The sequence below is a fragment of the Callithrix jacchus genome, chromosome 13 (assembly GCF_049354715.1).
Source record: "Callithrix jacchus isolate 240 chromosome 13, calJac240_pri, whole genome shotgun sequence".
Taxonomy (NCBI): domain Eukaryota; kingdom Metazoa; phylum Chordata; class Mammalia; order Primates; family Cebidae; genus Callithrix; species Callithrix jacchus.
In genome coordinates, this window is record NC_133514.1 from 31,185,004 (window position 1) to 31,205,711 (window position 20,708).

Below are 20,708 nucleotides of genomic sequence, written 5' to 3' on the forward strand. Positions count from 1 at the left end.
TCAACTAATAGTCAAGACGTCACAGGCTTCCAGGCTTCTGAGCTGTGAGGAGAGCACCCTGGCAGAGGACGCCCCACAGGAGGACAGTGTGCCGGGTGGACCCACAAGCAGAGAGCCCAGCTAGAGTTGTCAAGATCAAGATCATCACCAATCTCTATTTAATGTGGTAGAGAATGCTACCACCTGGAGCCTCATCACTTTAAAGTCCTAGAAAGAAGCAGACAGAGCCAGGGAGAAACGTACTGAGCGGATCTCTCAGTCGTTATGAGGCTTGACTGTGCGGGAGCCACCAGAATGTGAGGAGGGCATGAGCCTTTTGGGTTTGGGTTTTCAGAGGCTCAGCGAAGCCTGGGATAGCTCTGACTATTGTCTGGAGATCCTTCCCCCAGGCGGCACCACACCCTGTTAGTCGTGATGTAACTGGAAATGCAAATGAGAAACCTGCCGCCCCTGAAACCCTTTGTGGGATTAGTGAAGGCACGGGTCAGAAGTCATGGGGGAGCCCCATGAGAGAAAGGCTTTTCCCAGGACACCCTGGCGATGCAAACATTTCTGGATAGCTGATGGGATTTGTCTTTATAAAGTCGCCAACTTGCCAGTTAAAAAAGAAAAAGACTCAAATGTCACAGGCACGAAGGATATGGCTAAAAGAACAATTAATGAGCTGGACAAATAGACACACAGGCGCCAATTATCCAAGATGCTCTCTTACAACAGCTCTCAGACGTTCTCCCTGCTGCTTTAACATCGAGTCCCCAAAACTCAAAGCCTGCATAGCACAAGCAAAAAGGAAAACAGCCCTGTGGCGCCCGCCAAGTTCCCACAGGGTGTAGGTCATGCTGTGGGGGCCTTGAAGATGGTACCTTGGCACCGAGGTTTCCAATATTAAACACTAATTTCCCACGTTCCCTCCGTGGTTCCAGGCACACATAGCCCACCTGGGAAACAGGTTTGGCTCATAGACCAGGCTTGACCTCTAGCCCACCTCAGACTCCTTTAACTCGAGTGCCCACGTATGAATCCATGCAGAGCCCGCCTATAAGCAGCGGGGACTGTCGGTACCTCACTGGCATTTGCTTGGGGTGGAACACTGCGTGGATCCAGGCCCTGCTGGAGCTGCGGGCTTATCACAACCTGAGGCTGTGGACTTACCAGGTTCTGAGTAGGAAAGGCTGGCACTGCCAGCTCCGCCTTCCCTAGGCTGCACCTCTCCACAGGCTTCCCCTCCCACAAGCCCTACCTCCCATGAACTCTGCCTTCCATCAGCCCCACCTCCCCTAGCACCTGCCTCCTTATAGTTCCCACCTCCCCTAGACCCCACCTCCATGAATCCCACCTTCATGAACCCCACCTCCTATCAGCCCCACCTCCCACCCCAGCTTCGGGCTCTGTGCAGCAAGTCACTCACAATCACAGTTTAAAAGTTTAGACAGGCCCGGGTACCGTGGCTCACGCCTATAATCCCAGCACTTTGGGAGGCTGAGGCGGTGGATCACCTGAGGTCAGGAGTTCAAGACAAGCCTGGCCAATAATTAGCCTGATGTGGTGGTGCCACCTATAATCCTAGCTACTCGGGAGGCTGAGGCGGGGGCTGCAGTGAGCCGAGATCCTGCCAATGCACTCCAGCCTGGGTAGCAGAGACAAATTAAATTTGACACAGCTCAATTTAGCAAAGAACAACTCACCATTGGGACCCCCAGATCCAGTGTCAGAACCGCCAGGGCTGCCCCAGGGCCGGGAGCCTGGATGGTGGAAACCAAACGGCCTCGGATGTGGAAAGGACTATGGCAGGAGGGTACCACCACTGGCTGAGGCTCATATTGCAACCCAGTTGCTGTGATTGGCTGAGGATCAGCTGCTGTGATTGGCTGAGGATCAGCTGCTGTGATTGGCTGAGGGTCAGCTGCTATGATTGGCTGACACTCGGATGCTGTGATTGGCTGAGACTGCACTTGCTGTCCTGAGAGCATGCGCAGTTCTCACTCTGCGGTCTGGCTCGCCCTAGGTAGGGGTTCTCTGGGCCCACCTGAAGGTTGAGCTTTCCCTCTCGCTCCGTGAATGGGGACATCCAGCTCTTGCCCTCGAACACCGGAGCTCCTGGCTCTTGGAACTTTGAACCCGGGCTGAATGACTCCCTGGGCTTCCCCAGCTCTCCAGCTTGCAGAGGGGCCTCCCTGGCCTCCAGGGTGATGTGGACTCGCTCCCATCACCACCGCCTCAGGTCCGCACCTCCTGTAGTTTTCTTCCTCTGAGGAGCCCTGGCTGATACCCAGGGCCGGCTGGGCCCTCTGCGTCCCTCTCTTCCCTGGACCTGGTCTCCAGCCCTTTCAACGCCACCCCTGCCCCCCGCCACAGTCCCTCCCTGGGGACCCCAGAAGCCTGGGGTTAGGCCTCAGCCAAGGCTGCTCCCAATCCAGAGGCACTTCAGCCTGGCCTTCGGGACAGGATCTATTCACCTGCAGCCATCCAGAGTCCACGTGCTCATATCTAGCTGGGACTCCCCTCCAGGGGCAGAAGCGGCTCCATCGCTGCCAGCAGACCTTGGACACTTCGGTTTCTCTAATGCTCACCTCCTACCCGCTGGATTTATCTTCACAATTTACTAGCCCCGCCAGTTCCCGCCCCCTGGGCCGCCAGCGTGGTCCCACCTAGTCCAGTCCATGCCTCCCTTGCTGGTGGCAGTGGTGGCCTCTGAGGTTCTCCCTAGTCCCACCTGGCCTTGCCCTGGAGTCCCTGTTTGCTGTCAGTTCAACTCTGAAGGATCCAGGGCCACTCCACAGATCAGAGCCCTGAGTGACTCCTGGTTCGGCCAGAGGAAGAGCCAGGCTCTTCCTGTGGCCCCTGCCCTGTGTATCCCTCCAGACGCCTCACCCTGACCACCCAGAGTAAGCTAAGGTCTCTGCCCCTCAAGGAAACCTTCCTGCCCCACCGCGCCCACTTAGTAATGAAGCTTCATCGTGTGCTCCAGGGCCAGGGTATCCTGGCTTCTGTAACCTGCTGTGCTTCCGTGTCCGTAGCACGCACCACCTTTCTCAGGTCATTTATTGACTTTTACTTTGCATGTCATTGTTGATTGCTCAGCTTCCAAGGCAGAGGTGAGCTCTGATTTTCTTTAGGGACATATTCCAGGGCCCTGGAAGAGGTCCTGGAGGGCGCTCCTTTGATTAATTTGGATGGAACTGAGGAAGCTGGTGGAGTGGATGGCAAAGACATTGCTCAGCTGCTCATAGGAAAAACTGTGGGTCAAGCACTATTAGATTCCAACATATCAGCAGTCAATCAATCACCTTTCTTTAAAGTGTGAATTCCTTGACTCCAGTTTCCTAAAAGAGCAAGTAAAAAGTAAGGAAAACACAAATTAAAAATAAGAGGTGCAACTTTTCCTGTATTAACAGGAGAGTGCCCTGGCACCTTTTCTCAGAGCATTTACTGTAGAAAACTTGTAATTGAAAGTGCTTTGCCCCTTTGAAATGTGTATAACTCTTTTTAAAAGCTAAATAAACTTCATGACAGTTTTACAGCCCAGGAATGTCTTTCTCAAGGACTTGGGAGCCATCCATTTGAAACATAGTCATCCAGGAAGGCAGCTCCAGATTCCCTGGGAGGCAAGGGCCTAGCTAGGTCAACTGGCAGGGCCTCGAAGTTGCAAACCCACCTCCTGTTGTAAAGATAGAAGTTTATTTTTCCCTATGGATAAAGCCAGTTAACTAGCGGTGGCCATCCAAGTTGTCAGGCGAATCGGGGATGAGCTGTAAGTGGCAAGTGGAACCGTGGTGTCCTCTCACCTGAGTCTGAGTTCCCGCCCACCTCAGCATGAGTGTGTTGGCTGCACCTGCTGGCCATGTGAAGGAGAGGTTTCCTGTCTTTGCAATCACTTAGTGAGTCACCTGTGATGCATGTCATATTCCAGTTTAGTGCTTATTCTATCATAAAATGGTCTTCTTTTTCTTCTACCATTGTGGAGATTTTTTCCAGTTTGTCAGAAGATTCCAGTGTTAATTATATTCCCCCACAAAAGTCTCAAAGATGCAGGTGTCTTTGCAAGACTCTTGGCAGGTGAGGGCTTCTGTTTTGTCGGTGGGAACTTCAGATGAAGACTCCTTTGTGGAAGGGAAGTGAGAGCCAGGACTGGGCTTTTTCCACAACCACGAAGGGATGCCCTTGAGTCGGTAATGCCACTGCCCAGCGGGGTTCACCTCCCCCGCTGCCTAGACAGAGCCCATATTTCAAGGCAGGGGAATTGCAATACAGAAAGAGTAATTCACACAGAACTGGCTGTGCAGGAGACCAGAGTTTTATTATTACTCAAAGTAGTCTCCCTGAAAACGGGCGGGAGGTGGCAGGGAGATCAGAGTTTTCAAGGATAATTTGGTGGGTAGGGACTTGGGAAGTGGGGAGTGCCGATGGGTCGAGCTGGAGATGGAATCATACGAGGTGAAAGTGGGTTCTTCTTGCTGTCTTCTGTCCCTGGGTGGGATCACAGAACTGGTTGAGCCAGATTACCAACATGGGTGGCTGGGTGGCGTCAGCTGGTGTCTGGATGGGAACCCAGGGTCTGCAAAATATCTCAGGCCCTGATCTTAGGTTTTACATCAGTGATGTTATTCCCAGAAGCAACTCGAGGAAGTCCAGACTCCTGCAGATGGAGGCTGCATGGCCCCTAAATCATAATTGCTCATCTTGTAGCTAATTTGTTAGTCCTGCAAAGGCAGACTGGTCCACAGGCAAGAAGACGGTTTATTTTGGGAAAGAGCTGTTATGATATTTGTTTCAAAGTTGAACTATAAATGTCTTCCTGAGGTTAGTTCAGCCTCTGCCAGGCATGAATAAGGACAGCTTAGAAGTTAGAAGCAAGATGGAGCCAGTTAGGTCCGATCTCTTTCACGGCCATCATTTCCTCAGTTACAATTTTTGCAGCCTTAGTCATGTAGCCAGGCATCTTTGGCTCTGGATGGGTGTCAGCCAACCATGGGCTGCTGACCATATTGGGAAGCTCTGATGTATTCATAAATAAAGTTTTATTTATGCAGCCATCCCCATGAGTTCAGTTATGACTACATTTATACTAGGATGGGGGAGTTGAGTAGTTTTATTTCAATACACTGGTTTGGTGCTAGAGAAAAAATGGAGAAAGTATATTTCATACATTACTACCTTGGTGGTGGTGGTGTTCACTTTGTCTTATGTTTACTGTGTTGGTGTAGGTTTTTTAATCCAATCTGATCATTTCTATCTTTGAACAGTAAGTTATAATTTGCATATGTTTGTAATATCATTCATAGCTTTAAAGCAACTTCAGGCATATTATTTGATTTTTTAAAAACTTACTGTGGGCCAGGTGCAGTGGCTCACACCTGTCATCCCAAGACTTTGGGAGACCCAGGCGGGTGGATCACCTGAGGTCAAGACCAGCCTGGCCAACATGTGAAACCCTGTCTCTACTAAAAATACAAAAATTAGCCAGGTCTGGTGGCACGCGTCTGTAATCCCAGCTACTCCAGGGGCAGAGGCAGGAGAATCGCTTGAACGTGGGAGGTAGAGATTGCAGTGAGCCGAGATAGTACCACTGCGCTCTAGCCTGGGCAACAGAGTGAGACCCTGTCTAAAAATAAAAAACAAAAATTAAAAAATTTTTTTAACTTAACTGTGTTTTTTTTACCTTGTAAAAGTTTATTTTTTTGACTTTTTAAAAACTTACTGGTTTTTTTAACCTTGTAAACAATGTAGTGTATTTTTTAAATTATAGAAAACTTGAAATAATTGGGTATTAACAGAGTCTCATTTGTTTCAGATCTCTAATTTTAAAGGAGGAGGCATTAGAGACAGCTGAAACCTTAGCATCCACCCTTCTTCCTCACCCTCCATGGGTCATGAAGTGTGATGGGTCCCCGGACAGGTGTGTGTCTGCTGCTTGAACTTGGAAGATCAGGCAGTGAGGGAAGACCGTGGTGCCCAGCTAAGGAGCAGGTATCCCCAAGAATCCAGATATCCTTAAGAGAATCTGAGAACCCACCAAGAAAAGCAGTCTCAAAGTGCAAATGCAGCAGGCAGAGAGCCAGTAAATTAGGTTTAAAGCAGCTTAGATGTGGGAGGTAGCACAGACCTCTAGGGCTGACCTGTCCCCATCCAGGAGTGCCCCCATGTACATCCCAATAAATTCATCTCCCACCCCCACCCAGGAGTGCCTCCACATACATCCCAATAAATTCATCTCCCGCCCCCACCCAGGAGTGTCCCCATGTACATCCTAATAAATTCATCGGCCGCCAAGCTGCACTTATCCGAGGCATTCCTTAGTCACTTGGCTCCAGTATGGGGGGGATATTGCAGTCCCAAGGTTTTCGGGTTAATAGATCACCTCTGACCTGAAGCTGATATCCATTGTCCTAGTACACATGTGTGCCCCAGGGCTTTGAGTGTACCTGTCCCTGGTCCTCCCCACTCTCTCCATCTGTTTTACTGTCTTTGTCTCTCTCTCTCTGTCCCCTGCTCTAGCTCTGCCCCACCTTTATGAAAGCACAAAACACACAGATGTAAGATAAAGATACGCCTGTGTGCTCTGTACTTTAAACATGCGTGGACTGCAGAGGCTGTGACGTATGAGTCCTCACAGAACTGCTGTGCCTTGACGCTTCTGTTTGGGGGACGCACCCATTCATCAAATGTCACGCCCCTTCCTGGTCTGAGTGGTGACCAGTTAGCACTCACAGATGTCAGGCAAGGTTTCTCTTCCCTCATTTTCATCTTACAGCAAATGAGCAGGAAAGACTTAAGAACAGACACCCACAGTTGAGCTGTGAGTTTGCTCATGGGGTGAGAAGATTCCCAGCTCATCTGCAATCAGCCTGCACAGTCTCTGAGCCCATGGCCCTGTCCTTGCCAGCACCAGACGTTGTGATTGTGGTGAGAAGCTGGCGCTACAGGCCTCGAGTTTCCCCATCGTTTCGACTCTCCACCCCCTCATTTCCATGGGCCAGGGTCTCTTGCCATGTCTTAATCAGCCATTCTGGGTTCTTTTCATGAGGATTACTTGTTTCTATTCTCCTTTCATTTTCCTTCCAGACAGCTTGTCTTGTTCCTCACTGAGGTGGGAGGTTTGTCTATGTAATTATATTACACAAAGTGGGTCACAGATGTCTGCATTGGAGGCAGGGGTTCAATTAGTCCTGATGTCTTGTGTCACAGATTTTTTTAATTAAAATCCTTTCTGTTAAGCTTTACACTTTTTGTGCTTTATTTCTTGTATTCCATTTGTGTTGTTCAGAAAATCTGGAGGTTTTCACAGTTTTTAGGTCCATGTTTATACAGCTGACCCACTGGGAATTTGCCTCTGTGTGAAGGGGAGTGATGTTTTCACGTGGGCTGCCAGGCAGCTCCGTGCTGCTGATGGGCACCAGCACCACTGCAGCCTTCCTCCTCAATCAGGCTCTGGGCGGTGTGCATCTCCGGGCTGTGGGTCTTTCAGTCTAGAAATGGTTGCAGTCCTGGCAGCGTTTCCTGCAGCCCCCAGTCACCTGTGAGGCTCCTTCCCCATTTCCTCTCCTTGCCCTCCTGTTTCTTTGACATTCTTGGTGTTTTCACCATCTATGTGAATTTTAGACCAAATTTGTAAAGTTCCATGAAAAGACACTTGCCAGATAAATCTATCAATTCAACATAATTATATCTGTATCTCTCTATGTATATATTATATATAACATATTGCATATGCAATTGATCTGGATGATACATTCCTAAGATTATTACCAGAAGCGTACTGAAGCGGTATTCACTGATTCTCTCTCTGGAGGTCACTGCCAGTCACACCGTTGCTGTCCTGGTCAATGATGCTTTCCTCATACCTTTCATAGTTGCTCTTCTTTGTTTATTGTTTACCTCTCTCTTCCTTCTGTCTGACTGATGGATTTTTAATCTTTTTTTCATTAATCAATTGGAAAGCTTTAGGTCACGTTTTTGTTCTGTTACTGCCTACCCAGATAGTTTTAATTATACATGTGACTACAGAGTTCCAATGTAAATCTCAGCTATTTAACTTGTCCCAGGTGATCTTGCACATCTGACTGAAGTCAAGGGCACAGTGAGAGAGCACAGAAGCCTTCGGGGTCCAGCGTGAGGGCTCCACACTGTGTGCTGTAAACAGTGTTCTGGTGGGTGCCTGTTTTAATTCCCCACAGGGCTGAGCATGGAGGAGATACTTCCCAGCATGCTGCCTTCTCATTGGCTGTGACGGGAACAGGTGTGGGAAAGAAGAGATCATCTCATGGGTTTCAGTTAAGGATAAAACCTTGTAAAAATATTAAAAATAAAGACCAAAAATACATTTGACAAATACAGTCCGGACAACATTTTTCCTGCTATTCGGAAGAGTGACTTTGGACTTGGTAACAAGAGGATTTTACGTTCCCTCCCTGTCTCTGTGTCTCGCCCTCTTCCTAGTGTGCTCTCCATTCTCACCGTGCAGACACATGCACACCCGTGGACCCACAGAGGCAGCCCATTCCAGGAGGAAGTGAAAGAGAATCACATGTAAAGAAGATGAAAGGTTTCATAGATTTCACTTCTGATGTTCAATCAGTGAGAACATAATTAAATGGTATTATTGGGAGAATCCATGAAGATTGTCTTTTAAATACAGGCTATTTTGTTTGATTCCCAGTTTTCTTCTCATTTTGTTTTCAGAGGGCCCACACAATGCCCACAGCAGGCTCTGAGTAGTGATGGACTCGCTGGTCTCTGGTTTCAGTGGCTGACCCAACCGTCACCGCATCGCTCAGAGCACGGACATCTTTGTGTTCCTGCGCACACTGGGTCCTGCCTGGAGGAAGTGCTGGCATTGCAGACCCGTGTGGCCCAGGCCTCCTGACTGGGACCTGAATCCATCATCAAGTTGTCTTACCCAAGCCTCCAGAAAACGCACAGGGGCATCTTATCCCCTGCAAGGATGGGGTAACAATCCTCATCCCACAGGGTTTTTGTGCAAAGCAATTGGGATAATCTTGGTAAAGGGCTTAGGGCCTTACACAGCATGGATGTCTGAGAAACATTTGCTCTCATGCTGTTCCTCACCCAGACCGAGCTAAGAGAGGTGTTCTAAATCAGGAAGATGAACCTGGGAAGCTAGTTATGATCTGGCTTTTGTGAACATATTTAGGAAAATCCACGGCATCCAATCTGCTGTCCTTATCAGAGGGCACCAAACAACGTGGGGAGAGGAGACAAGGCCTGGGACATGGCTTTAATCATCCAGTTACATTGAATAGCACAGAGCAAGGCTGCTAAGACATAGCTCTGATTTGCTCGACGGAGGAGTTCCAGTGTTTCCATGTCCTTGAGAGGCAGCCTGACCTCTCATCAGCCTTTCAGAACTGTGGATGTCTTCTTCACCCGGGAATGGCTGGGAATTGCTCCGTGACTTCATTACTAAACCTGACATTCTGTGCTCCTCCACACAAGACTCCGAGTACGTTTGAGATCCCCTCCCTGTAAAGAGTAGGTGTGGGAACCAGTGCTACCACAAGCAATGATCAAATATTGTCAGAGTGAAATCCTGAGAATGATGGGATTTACTTATTTATGCAGCTGACCCATCACATAATTGAGAAATACACCCTTCTGAAATTCACAAAGGTATAAAACCTTTACTATATTAAATAACAATTACTTGAAAGTTTTTCTGAGAACTTAGGTGAATCTGAGATTACCTTTTCATATGGTTGTGTTTTATGATTTTTTTTTTTTTGCTGGGGGGAGGGGAGCATAGGGAGGGCGCAAGCAGCGGGAGTAGGAGGAGCAGCCAGAGGAGGTGGTGGAGGGGCGGGTGAGATGTTTTATGATTTTCAAACACGTTTTTCCTCTGAATGATGAAGTTAAATAGTGGACTTCGTTGCCATCTCATATTTGCTCATGCACCTACTCATAACTTTTCTTAGCATTGACTGAGAGGGGGGCTGTCTAGAATCACCTCTCACAGTGCAATTTTGAAACAGTGCATTAGATTGAAGAATAGTCCATCTTTGTTAGGTATTTTCTTCATAATATGTAAATGCCAGTGAAGTTGTCAAGTCACACACATGGAAATTACACACTGGGGGAACTGGTTTGGGCATTTGACCTCAGCAGTGAGGAATCAAGCAGCAATATTCTTCCTCAGCTCAGAATCATCTATCTTAATTATTTGATGTAAATTCTGGTCTAATAATCTACATTTTGCTAATTCCATATCTTGTCTTTTTCGAGAATGTTTGTATTCAGCCTGCCCTTGAGTTTACCCCCACAGGCCTGAAAATCTGTGGAATGTGTATTTGGTTGAAGTTTTATTATCACTCAAAGTCCCCCCACCCCCCACTCAGTTGCTGTTGCTTTCTCTCCAAAGTGATGTTAACAGACTCTGGTGGGCTCTGCCAGAACAAGAAGCCAGCCCACTTTCAAACCAGGTCAGACGTGGTTTGAAAGTGGGCCGGCATCCTCGAAGTCACCACCCACGTGGCCCTGGCACTCGCTGCTCCGAACCTGGCATTGCCTTCACTGGTTGGTGTCTCCTGTTGAACTCGCCAGGCCTGCTGGAGGGCAGGTGCAGCATGGGTGCGTCTGAGACCTACCCTTCCGTAGACAGCCCATCTGTCCCCAGACCAGTCGGACCGGAGAGCCCAGGCGGTGGCTGGTCATCCCTCTCCATGTCCCCCTGACAGATGGCTTTCTCTACATCCCCAATGCCTGTTGGGAGAAAACTAGCTAAATAGTTGATGAATTCATGAGTGGGTGTCTGACAAACGTGATGCCTGTCACACTCCTGTTACAGCCCATTTGAGAGGAGAGGACAGGCCTGTCACTATCGATGAAATCACGGGTCTGGGGGAGACTGCAAGAGTAGGGCCTGAGGTCGTGTATGGCATGCTAGGTAAAAAGAAACAGAATTTCCACCTGATTCTTTGTTTTCTGCCCTCCAGTGCCCCACGCTGTCTGGGTGTCCCAGTGAACCGAAAAGTCAGACACTTTGTGTTTGGGGGTTGATAGAAGAAAGAAAAGATAGATCAGTTATTTACTCTTAGTACGTTTCAAACTTTAACTTTTACCAGATGGTGAAGTCCCCACTGAGTAATTTTTAAGGATTGTTTGTGCTTGACAATGGGATCCGAGTTCTGGGCCATCTGGAGCCTGGGTGGCTGGCCGGAGCATTTCTGATGGGGTCCTAAGTGTCCCATTCCCTTCAAAGTATCAGAAATGATGAGCAATGTCCCCAACTGTCCCCAGAGCAGTACAAGCTGTTTCCATCTGATCTCACAGGCAGGAAGGAAGCCCCTGCTGAGGTGACCACCTTCCCACGGCCACCAGGTGGCATCTGCACACATACCTGACCACTCTCAGACCTGAGGGGTCCACGCCTTCACCTTGAAAGGAGGCTGGGAGCTGTGTTTATCTCCTTTATTCATAAGGACATGTTTCTTCACTCTTTTTTATCATTTCTCATAGAATCTGGCTATTTCCTTCATTTTTAAGCACTCATTTGTTCTTAAAATTTAGAAAAATATTATTGTTCTTCATAATATTTCCTGAAGTACAATATCAGGGCACTGGTTAAAGTTAGAGGTTGTAAGTAGAAGGCCTTGTTTCATGCTAATAGAAATACCACGGGCTTGTTTGATCAGGACAATTTGCTGGTAAGGCAGGTTATTTCCCTAACCTGGGCTTTCTCTGACATTGTGGCTCTCTTTTCTCAAATCCCCACAGCTGTGATGAATGGGCACAGAAGCACCTAAGTTAATGGAGGGCCACAGCTGAAGGCAGCCAATGCTCAAGCCAGCTCCACGAGTTAGCCACAAGGCTGAGCCCGCATAGGTGTGGTCTTTTCACCTTGGCCATCGTTGACTGCTGACCCTGCCACAGAGACAGGAAAGAGAGATGCTGGGGAGTTTGTTGGAGTCACAGATCCTTCCCCCAAGAGATGCATCTGGCAAACCGGAAGCCATACCCTGCCAGCTGGGAGCAGAGGCTCATGCCTATAGTCCCAGCACTTTGGAAGGCTGAGGCAGGAGGATCACTTGAGACCAGCCTTGGCAACATAGTGAGGCTCCATCTCACTAAACATAAAGAGATTCGCATGGTGGCACACACCTGTGGTACCAGCTACTCAGGAGTCTGGGTTGGGAGGATTGCTCGAGCCCAGGAGGTTGAGGCTGCACTCCAGCCTAGAGGACAGAGTGAAACACTGTCTCAAAAAATATGTATATTATATGCTGTTTCTCTAACACACCCCTTGGGCCCAGATGTCTGCTAAGGAAGTTAATTTTACATAAGGGAAGACACAAGCCCAGCCACAACTATGATAGATGAAGTGGGTCATGGGCTAGGGCTCTGGGAAGAAGATGCTCACTCTGGCAGGAAGGGCAGGTGCAAGGGGAGAACCTGGTCTGGGAAGAAGCAGAGCTGCCTGGACACCACGGAGAGCACAGGGGAGCGCTGTGTGAGGATGAGAGTGGAGATTGCAAGACGCAGCTCCAGGGAGGAACAGCACAGATCACCAGCAAAGCACCAGAGCCCAGAAGAGAGTGGGAAGCAGGTCCTCCCCACAGCGTCAGAAGCACCTGGACCTCGGGCTCCTGCCTCTATGGCTGTGGAAGATTTCCTCTGCGCTGCTTGAAGCCATCCAGGTTTCTGGTAACTTACTGTGGCATCCCCAGGAGATGGGTGTGGGCTTGGCACTGAGAGGGGTGGTGTTGTGACAGACACGCAGCAGCATGGACGCAGCTTCAGAACTGGGCAGTGGGTGCAGGTGGGGTGAATTTTTAGAGGCATGGTAGGGAAAATCTAGAGCATCTTGGGGAGACTATTGGTAAAATATGGATGTTAAGGCTGTGAAGCCTTAGGTGGAAATGAGGAATGTGCTATTGGAAACCAGAGCAGTGGCCACCCTTCTCATAAAATGCAGAGAATTTGGTTGAACCATGTTCTACTATGTAAAGGAAAATGGAAATCATAAAAAACCAATGTGGATGTTCAGCTGAGGAAATTTTCAAGCAAAGTGTGAAAGGCATATCTTGACTTCTCCTTGCTGCTTGTACTAAATGCAAGAGGAAAACCATGAAATGGAGGAAGAAGTGCCAACCAAAAGGAGCCACCAAAATGACTTGGGAAATTTTCAGCCTGTCCAGAACATGTGCACAGGAACGGGCCAAGCCTGTGCCCAGACAGCTGTTTGCTAAAGAAAATAGGAGTGAGATTCACAGATCCCGCAGCCACCTCAGGGAAGTTAGGAATAGACAGAGAGCAGAAAGGACCTGTAGAGTACCCTCATGTTTAGTGGTGACAGCCCCAATAGCATACATAGGAGACCTATAGGGGTTTTGAGAATTTATATCAGCAGAAACAGTGCCAGTGTGGACTGAAGAGGAGAGCAATAAGACGGAATGAAGGAGGAATGGGCCTTGGGGAAGGGCTGTAGATGCAGTGGCCAGAGTAGGTGGATTGCCCTGGGGGCCCAGAGGACAGAGCGTCGCACCACAGACGATTATTCTCAGCCTCTAGAATCTAAGGGAAGAACATTCCCTGCTGGGTTGCAAACTTTCCATAAACTGACAACCTCTCCATTTTTTCTCTTGAATGTATTCCTTTTGAAATGGAAATATCTATCCTATTCCTGTCACCACCTTGTATTTTGGAAGGAGACTTGATTTTTAGGTTCATGGGTCCAAGGTAGAGAGGTGTTTTTCCCAGAATGGGTCACTCACGGAGTCTCACCCATATTGGACTTACATCATATTTAGGTGAGACTTTTGGATTTATAATCAATGCCAGAATGAGTAAGATTCTGGAGGATGTTGGGATGGGGTGAGTATATTTTGCATATAGGACAGACATAAATTTTGAGGAGGCAGTGGATTGTACTGGGTTGAATAATGATGCCTCCCCCAAAATTTATGTCCTTTCTAGAGTGTCAGTATATGAATTTATTTGGAAATAGTGTCTTTGCAAATGCAATTAAATACATTAAGATGAGGTCATTCTGGAGTAGAGTTGGACCTAATTTCGATATGACTGATGTCCATATAAGAAGAGGAGAAGAGGCACAGACATACCAGGGGGACGGCTGCCTGAAGGTGGAGGCAAGGACTGGGGCAATGGGACCACAGCCAAGGAGCAAGAGGATTGCCAGAAACCCCTGGAAGTTGAAAGAGGCAAGGAAAGATGCTTCCTTGAATCCACCCCCATGACCCAAACACCTCCCACCAGGCCTCAAGTCCAACACTGGAGATCACATTTCAGCTCGAGTTTTGAGGGTACAGACATCCAAACCTTATCAATTTCCCCTGGCCCCCAGATCTCATGTCCTCACATTGAAAAGTCTAATCGGCCGGGTGCGGTGGCTCACGCCTGTAATCCCAGCACTTTGGGAGGCCGAGGCGGGTGGATCACGAGGTCAACAGATCGAGACCATCCTGGTCAACATGGTGAAACCCCGTCTCTACTAAAAATACAAAAAATTAGCTGGGCATGGTGGTGCATGCCTGTAATCCCAGCTACTCAGGAGGCTGAGGCAGGAGAATTGCCTGAACCCAGGGGGCGGAGGTTGCGGTGAGCTGAGATTGCGCCATTGCACTCCAGCCTGGGTAACGAGCAAAACTCCGTCTCAAAAAAACAAAAAAAAGTCTAATCTCTCCCTGCCAACAGTCCCTCAAAGTCCTAACTCATCCCAGCATCAAGTGCAAACTCCTAAGTCTCATTCAAGACTCATCTTCTTCCACCTATGAGCCTGTAAAATTAAAACAAGTTATTTACTTCCAAGGTACAATGGTGGTTCAGGCATTGGGCAAACATTTCCATTCCCAAAGGGAGAAACTGGCCAAAAGAAAGGGGCTACAAGGCTCATGGAATTTTGAAACCCAGCAGGGAAGGTATTAAATCTTCAAGGCCCAAAACAATCTCTTATGACTCCATGTCATGTATCCAGGGCACAGTGCTGCATGCGTGGGCCCCCAAATCTCTGGGCAGCTCCATCTCTGTGAGTTTGCAGGGTGCATCCCCCACAGCTGGTCTCATGGGTTGGAGCTGACTGCCTGCAGCTTTTCCACGTGCTGGGTGCAAGCTGCTGGTTTATCTACCATTCTGTAGTCTGGAGGACAGCAGCCCCCTTATCTTAGTTCCACTAGGTAGTTCCCTGGTGGAGACTCTGTGTGGGGTCTCCAACCCATGATTTCCCCTCATAGAGGGGAAATCATGGGTTGGAGCACTGCCCTAATAGAGTCTCTCTGTGAGGGCTTTGCCCCTGCAGCAGACTCCCACTTGGGCAGCCAGGCTTTCCCATCCATCCTCTGAAATCCAGGTAGAGGCTGCCAAGCCTCCTTCTTATTTGGATTCTGTGTGCTTGAAGGATTAGCAACAGGTGAAAGCTGCCACAGCTTATGATTTTCACCTTCCAGAGTGGTGGCTTGAGGTGTGTCTCAGGCCTTTTGAGCTGAGGCTGGAGCTGGAGCAGGGGGTTGCAGGGAGCAGCCTCCTGAGGTGATACAGGGCATTGGTGTCCTGGACCTGGTCCATGAAACCATTTATTCCTCTTAGGCCTCTGGGCCTGTGATGAAAGAGACTATCCCCAGGAACTCTGAGATGGTTTCAAGGCCTTTTTCCCATTGTCTTGGATATTAGCACTGGCTCCCTTTTAGTCAGTCTAATCTCTCTAGCAAGTTGTTCCTCCATAAGCCACTTGAATTCCTCTTCCGAAAACACTTTTTCCTTTTCTGCCATATTACTAGGCTGCAAATTATCCAAATTTTTATGTTCTGCTTTCCTTTTAAATATAAATTCCAACCTTAACTCATTTGTTACCATATCTGATCATAGGTTATTAGAAGCAGCCAGGTCACCTCTTGAACACTTGGCTGCTTAGAGATTTCTTCCACTAGATACCCCAGGTCATCACTCAAGTTCAACCTTCCATGGATCCCTCAGGCATGGGCACAATGCAGTCAAGCTCTTTGTGAGGGCATGACAAGGGTGAGCTTTGCTCCAGTTTCTGGTAATTCCCTCATCTCCATCTGCTTGAGACCTCAGAAGCCTGGGCTTTGCTGTCCATATCTATCAGCATTGTGATCATAGTCATTTAACCAGTCTCCAGGAAGTTCCAAACTCTCCCCCATCTTCCTGTGGCCCTCTCAGCCCCATCAAGAGCAAACTGCTAGTCGACCTTCTGTGTCTAAGTATCTGCCATCTCTGGAGACTTCATCTAAATGGGATCACACAGTGTGTGTTTGTATGACCAGCTCCTTTCACTTGCTGTCATGCTCTCCAGGGAAACCCAAGCCATAATATTCAAAGTATGCTCTTCTCAGTAAAACTTGTCTAGTGAAAGATTTTGATTACCTTCATATATTGCTGGGCATGCAATTCCTTGTGCCATCTGGAGTTCTGGTGGCTGCGCACATCTGGACAAGCTGGGGCTTTGTTTTCTTCACTGCCCTGACAGTGTTTTCAATACCTTCTAGAAACAGATCAGGATCCATTCATCCAACACCAAACAAACCCCCACTAGACACCAACCACATTCTTCGAAACAGGGCTATTTTAAACACAAACACCATGGGAAGGTGAACACATTGCTTACAAAGCTGACCCCTGGGCAACAAACGCAGACTTTAAACCCATGGTCTAAACGTGGTGGGATTGTTCAGCCAGTCTTCTGATGCAAATATCTGTGGCTAACACCCCTGATTGGACCTGGACAACCTGATCAATACCTCTGAACACTGAGTGATTATTAATCTACAATCTAATGACTACCATTAAGCTCAGCCAGATCAACTTCCTATCAAAAATAATTGTCACTGAATCCACTTAGAAATCCTTATCAATTTGTTCTCAGCTAGCTCAATAAGTATGTACAAATGCATAGCCTATAGATCCTCACTTTATCTGAGTGAGACCATATCATGCATCAGAGCTTTGTTTCTAAACTTAAACTCTTAAAACATGGCCAGGCTTCTGCAAAATTATTTTTTATCTGCCTTTTATGTCTCATGAATGAGGAAATTTCATATTTGATTCTTCAGTTCAACTATCAGAAAAATGACATTTCATATTAGTTTTCTCCTGATAAAGACCTTGCTTTCATTGTATTTTCTTTTAGAATTATCTTTGACACCAGTCTTCTTTGCACTTTGCTTTACAGTCGAGATGAGGAAGGAGTGAGAAGCAAATTTCCCTTGCAGTTTCTGGGGCAGCTGCATGGCAGCCAAGCCCTGGCCAGCCTCTCCCTGGAATTCGAAGCCTGGCAGCCTCACCAAGCTCAGCTGTGCACAAACCTTCCTGTCAGCAGGACATTCAGCTTGACTCTTGAGAATCACGGAATCGGGAGTTCCTAAAACAATCTCACACCTGTAACCCTACAATAGGATCTAACATTCTCAGGGTTCCCTTTTCAGGGTGGCTGAAATATTTTATTAGCTGTATGGTACCATGATTTTTTTTTTTTGCTCTGTGACCTATTTGCTCCCAAGGCAAGTGCTGTAATTCCAAGAGGGTTATCATTCCTTTGCTGTGTGACTTACTTCCTCACAAATCAGGGACTGTCTTTCCCTATCACCGTTGAGATCTGACTCTAGTTATTGGCCTGGAGGCAGAGATGTGGCAGGACTCTATCTTCTACAAGGCATCCGCTTCAGGTGAGGCCATTACATGGTCTCTAGACAAGGAAGGCTAATCCTCTTCGGCAAGAAGAAAGGAGCTACTATGCCAGAAAGACTTAGGAAGATGTAGATTTTCAAGATGTAGATGTTCCTGTGAACAATCCAATGTTTTATTAGGATTAGCCAGCCAACATCCATTGCATGCAATTAAAGAATCAGGAGATTCACCATATGCATGAAGTTTTTAGTAGCAAACAACAAAAAATGACTATCAAATTGGGCAACAAGAGAAGCTGTTAATGTATGTGTCAAATAGCTCAGTCAATGGGAAGGCTACAGATGCAGGCTTGGCAAGAGGCAGGTTTTCACCATGAGCACCCAAGCAGCACAACCCAGCCAAGTATGCCACATTAAGTGTCCAGTTAAAACATCTCCCTGTGAACTATCACCAGACACTCACCAATGCCTCTGCTAAGTCTTTTGACGACTCCATCACTGCTGAGATTTTTTTTTTTTTTTGAAACAGAGTTTTGCTGTTGTTACCAAGACTGGAGTGCAATGGCACGATCTCGGCTCACCGCAACCTCCGCCTTCTGGGTTCAAGCAATTCTCCTGCCTCAGCCTCCCAAGTAGCTGGGACTACAGGCGGGCACCACCATGCCCAGCTAATTTTTTTATTTTTAATAGAGACAGGGTTTCACCTTGTTGACCAGGATGGTCTCGATCTCTTGACCTCGTGATCCACCCGCCTCAGCCTCCCAAAGTGCTGGGATTATAGGCGTGAGCCACCGCACCCGGCCAGAGAATAATTTCTAATTGTCCTGAGCTCTTAGCATCACTCCCCACAAAGACCTGAAGGAGGCATCTGATTGACAGAAACTTAAGTCACAATACCATGCACAAATCGGCAAAGAATAGGAATACCCCATGCCCCTAAAGAGCACAGAGTAGCAAGAAAGACCTGTGCTTAAAAGATAATTATGACACAAAATACTAAGATGTGTTATAAAAGAACATTAGAAGCCCAGGTTCAGTGGCTCATGCCTATAATCCCAGCACTTTGGGAGGCCAAGGCAGGCAGAACACTTGAGGTCAGGAGTTCAAGACCAGCAGAGCTAACATGGTGAAACTTTGTCTCTACTAAAAAAAATTACAAAAATAAAACGGGGCACAGACCTGTAATACCAACACTTTGGGAGGCAAAGGCTGGTGGATCACCTGAGGTCAGGAGTTCTGACAGGCAACTGTACTCCCAGCTGCTCGGGAGGCTGCGGTAGGAGAATTCTTAAAACCTGGAGGCGGAGGTTGCAGTGAGCCAAGGCTATGCCACTGCACTAGAGCCTGGGAAACAGAGCAAGACCCTGTCTCAAAAAAAAAAGACAAAAAAAGAACATCAGAGAAACTTAAACCAGGCCGGGGGTGGTGGCTCACGCCTGTAATCCCAGCACTTTGGGAGGCTGAGGTGGGTGGATCACTTGAGGTCAGGAGTTCAAGACCAGCCTGGCCAACATGGTGAAACCCCATTTTTATTTAAAAAAAAAAAAATTTAAACCAGTCTTCAGGAGGAACAAGGTCAGAATGGAAGAGATCAAGGAGCTTCAAACAGAAACCTGCTTAAAAAGAAACACCAACTGGTTAAAATACCAGGAACTTCATCTTAACATCCAAAGATTTATACACAAAGGTGAACTCTCAGTGTATAAAACTGCAAAGCTTGTTTTAGTTCCCTTTCACTCCTCTTTGTCCTTTCTTTGCCCTCCTAACAAGGCACACAAATCTCCCACTGAGGTGCCAGTCTCCCTTGGCAGCGACCCTTACTTGGTCCCTAGAGACTCAGATGTACTGTCTTATTATTCTGAGCCTTACATTTGGGGAGGTGATATATATAAATCTTTTCCATAAATAAAGGGCTGGGAGTAGTGGTTCTTGCCTGTTATCCCAGCACCTTAGGAGGCCAAAGTGCAAGGACTGCTTGAGGCCAGGAGTTTTGAAACTAGCCTGACAAACTTAGTGAAATGCCATCTCTACCAAAAAAAAAACAAACCATAAATGACAAGGAAGTGCAAATACACAACAGATAAAAGAACACTCAGATAGGGGTTGAAACCTATATTCTGCCTCTTTTCCTCCCTTACCTCCAGGGAGCCTCTGAAATCACCTCAAAGAACACCCCAGGGCTCCCCAGAGTAGCTTAACGCCATCAATTAGTCAATTCTTTTTTAAAAAAGCTATCTCGTACAGAAGGAAGAGTCAACTCTCTTTACATTAACTCATTATTTTCTTACCATCCCAATGATCTGCAGTACTATGTTCAACAATAATCTTGAGTATAGTGTTTTAAGAATATCCAATTTGATATGCAGATCACTGTCGGGGCCCAATCTATGGCAGCATTAGGTTTTTTTACTTTGCTCTCTAAGTAAAACATACGTAAGGCAAGATTATCAACTCCTGCAGCAAATAATATACTAAAACCCAACAGAGGAAAAGATACCAAACTAGCTGGCACAGTGGCTCACACCTGTAATGCCAACAATTTGGGAAGCTGAGGCAGGCGGATCACCTGAGGTGCCCAACATGGTGAAACCCTGTCTCTACTAAAAATACAAAAATTAGCTAGGTATGGTGGCAGGCGCCTGCAATCCCAGCTAGACGGGAGGCTGAGGCAGGATAAGGCAGGATAATTGCTTGAACTTGGGAGGCAGCAGTTGCAGTGAGCCAAGATTCCACCTCTCCAGCCTGGAAGACAGAGTGAGACTCTGTCTCACAAAAAAAGAAAAAGGCAAAAAACTACATTCTCTTTTGCTCCACATCCTTCTAAGGAGAAATACGGTAAGGATTTAGTGGAACAGACACAAAGCAAAGCTGTGTTTCCTCTGTAAGTTAAAATTTCTACTGTTGGCTGGGTGCGGTAGCTCACGCCTATAATCCCAGCACTTTGGGAGGCTGAGGCGGGTGGATCACGAGGTCAAGAGATTGAGACCATCCTGGTCAACAAGGTGAAACCCCATCTCTACTAAAAATACAAAAAATTAGCTGGGCATGGTGGTGCATGCCTGTAGTCCCAGCTACTTGGGGGGGCTGAGGCAGGAGAAT

The 20,708-nt window shown here is 47.5% G+C and overlaps 2 long non-coding RNA genes across 4 annotated transcripts in view; one reads left to right on the forward strand and one right to left on the reverse strand.

The window, feature by feature from the left end:
* The window catches only part of LOC118146779 (uncharacterized), a 358,558-nt gene extending 356,769 nt beyond the window's left edge, over positions 1-1,789 (reverse strand). For all 3 annotated transcript variants that reach the window (XR_008475923.2, XR_008475922.2, XR_013525594.1), the window contains exon 1: positions 1,686-1,789. This is a non-coding gene — a long non-coding RNA (uncharacterized LOC118146779). The remainder of the gene's footprint in view (positions 1-1,685) is intronic.
* Positions 1,790-1,981: 192 nt separating this feature from the next.
* On the forward strand, positions 1,982-15,036 carry LOC144578959 (uncharacterized). The gene is made up of 4 exons (XR_013525597.1): positions 1,982-2,221; positions 5,792-5,967; positions 8,175-9,627; positions 11,728-15,036. It is a non-coding gene; the product is annotated as an uncharacterized LOC144578959 (long non-coding RNA).
* The last annotated feature ends 5,672 nt before the right edge of the window (positions 15,037-20,708 follow it).